Raw genomic sequence first — 2,825 nt, 5'->3', positions numbered from 1 at the left:
AGAAGATAATTGCAGATAAGACTAAAGAAGGTTGCAAGTTGAGGGTTTACAGAGAAAAAATATGTTTTTGATATTTTTGATTATGACAATATTTTCAGAAGAAAAAACTTATATCATAAGATTATATAAATGTGTTCACATTTAAAAAATCCAATATTCTATAAATAAAGATTTGAATTAAAATTAATTTATGAAATAACTTTGTCTTAAAAGATTAACAAATTAAACATATAACTTATTAATATGATTGTGTTTTTATATATCTTTGCAGGAAAAGATGTATGTAAAATGAGGTAGACCCAAATCAGTGATTCTGAAGCCAGAATCAGTACTCTGTAATGAGAATATGGATGTAATTCCAGTGGCACATGTACCTCTAAATTAAATGCAGATTCTCTGTGTGATTATGTGTATATGTACATATACACTAGATCTAGTTAGATTCTGAGAGGATTTCAGAACTTCTAAAAGAGTAAAAAACATAACCCTAAGAACAAAAGAGAAACTTTAGAAATAAAGTTCTAATTGTGTTGGTAATGATCCAATCCCACCCACACATCACAAGATAGGAAGAAAAAAATATTCCAAGAAGGATTTGATGATTTCAAGGAACAAAGTGCTCAGGAGACATACTCACTGAACAATTCCCAAAGTGCTCATGTGTGAGCAATGTGAAAATTCTAAAAATACTCTTCAGTGACATCTCAATAGTTCTTCAAAAATACCAGACTAAAAACCAAAGCTTAAATATGGTTACACATTTAAAATCTTTACACAATAATTTTAAATTGTCTTTGAGCCTATGGATATTCCCAACCAAAATATTTGAGTCTGAGCTTTTGCAATCATTAAAGGATAGAGAGGATGATTAATTATTAATTTAAGATTACAAAAACCATTAATGACTAAACATGGTAACTGATAGGCAGCATTTGGGCCACACTGACAGCAAGCCTTCTTGTGAAGTCTGCTGATCAAGTTATTATGTCAGAGGAGCAACAAGAGTATGACCATTTTCAAAAATTCTGCTACAAGAGGAGTTATTAAAGTAATTTAGGCATCTAACCCCAAATAGAAAAGTTTAATGGTGGAAGAAAATTATGGCTGTGTTCAGTTGTATTATCAAAGAGAGATTATTAGCATTGTTTTGTATCTTTCCAGAGACATGCCTTATGGCAAGAGGAGGAAGTGGCAGGGAAACAGAATTCAGCACAAAGAATACTTTTCTAAAAATGAGTCCTAGGCAACAAGGAAAGAGCTTGTCTTATGAGTCGATGCTCCTTCCCAAAAAGGCAATTTTAAGCATGAAGAATGTTCTCAGATTTCTACACTGAGGGGGAAGCTGGATTCTTATATATAGGAAATCCCTGTCAGTACTTGAATTCTATGATTCTATGATTTATGAAGAACAACCGCTTGCTACTAAGGAGGACACAACCCAATAACAGGGCATCTGCCTAAATAACACCCTTAAATGGTTATAAGTGAACCCTTAAATGTGAGGTGAGGAAACAGAGAGGTCACTGTAGACTAAGTTGTACATAAAACACAGATTTTAGTGAGAGTTGCCTCCATGAATTTTGAACCATAGTCCAATTATTACTACTTTCTGCTCTGGGAAGACATGAGGAAGAGAGTAAAGCTCTTTAAGGCCACAAACATCATATAAATCCAAAGCATTTTCACACTTTGGAAGTGTTCCTGCATGTAGAAGTGTGAGCAGAGGGAGGAACCGCAGCGATAAGGAAGGTCAGAGTGGCGAATGCCCTTCAAGATAAGGGTAAGTAGTGAGACTGGTTATGACAGCAGCAGGGAGGCTGGAGAAGAATTGGAATGACGAGCAATGAAAAGTTGGAAGATGAGAAAATCCAGACAGATTGCTTTGGGAGGCAGGATTTTGAAATGCTTAGAGAGAGTAATAGCCAGAGAGGAGATTGTAGAATTGAGATAGGAAATCAAAAGACAAGGTTGGATAGACCTATTCCGGAAACAGGAATAATACCTTCATAAGGCCCCAGTGTGTAAATTAAAAATGATCCTTTAAAATCTCCACGTTGGCAAATAAAAATTAGCCATTAGATTATAAAATGTTGATAATTTAAGCTACAGAGTTTCTTTTTAAGAACTGCTTAGATTTTTGCCTACAATTTCAAGAAAAGAAGAGCATCAATCCTTAAAGTCTAAACTGAAAACAGAAATTTCTTATTTTGAATTTGTTTTCAATGTACAGAAGGTTTCACATGAAAAATACAGTCAAGCTAACATTGCAAACAACATGTAATTTCAAAGAGGAAAAAAAAATCCAGTATTTCCCTCCCCTGCTTGTCAAATTAAATTCTTCAATATGATTAATTTTTACCCACACATTTTCAGAAATAAGATGAATGAATTAGAGTGGTGGTTCAATTTAAAACACTTTTCCTTTCAGTATATCTAACATTTATGGTAGTCAATAAAAGAATTGCTATTTTAGTCAGAGAAAAGCCTCAGAAGCTCTTCTAATTCCCCTATTCTGTTGACTGATGCAAATTATCTCTAGAGGGAATTAATTTTAATAGTTAATGAAATAAGGAGGCTGAAGATGCAGAAATCAGTGCCTTGAGTTTTACCTCTGTGTGTCTGCAAGGGCTGAATCCACACTGTGCTGTACAGCCAGTAATGACCACTAGCCTGAATTGAAAGAGGAGCAGTCTGAAAAATCCACAGAAATCTTAAAAGTCTCAGCAGCCTTTGGCTAACATCCATTCTTAAGTGCCATTTCACTGACACTTTTAAGTGTCTTGAATATATATGTGTGTGTGTGTGTGTGTGTGTGTGTGTGTGTG

Source organism: Propithecus coquereli, unplaced genomic scaffold (genome assembly GCF_000956105.1).
Source record: "Propithecus coquereli isolate 6110/MARCELLA unplaced genomic scaffold, Pcoq_1.0 Scaffold415, whole genome shotgun sequence".
Taxonomy (NCBI): domain Eukaryota; kingdom Metazoa; phylum Chordata; class Mammalia; order Primates; family Indriidae; genus Propithecus; species Propithecus coquereli.
The sequence above is the reverse complement of the archived record's forward strand: the minus strand, read 5'-3'. Positions refer to the sequence as shown.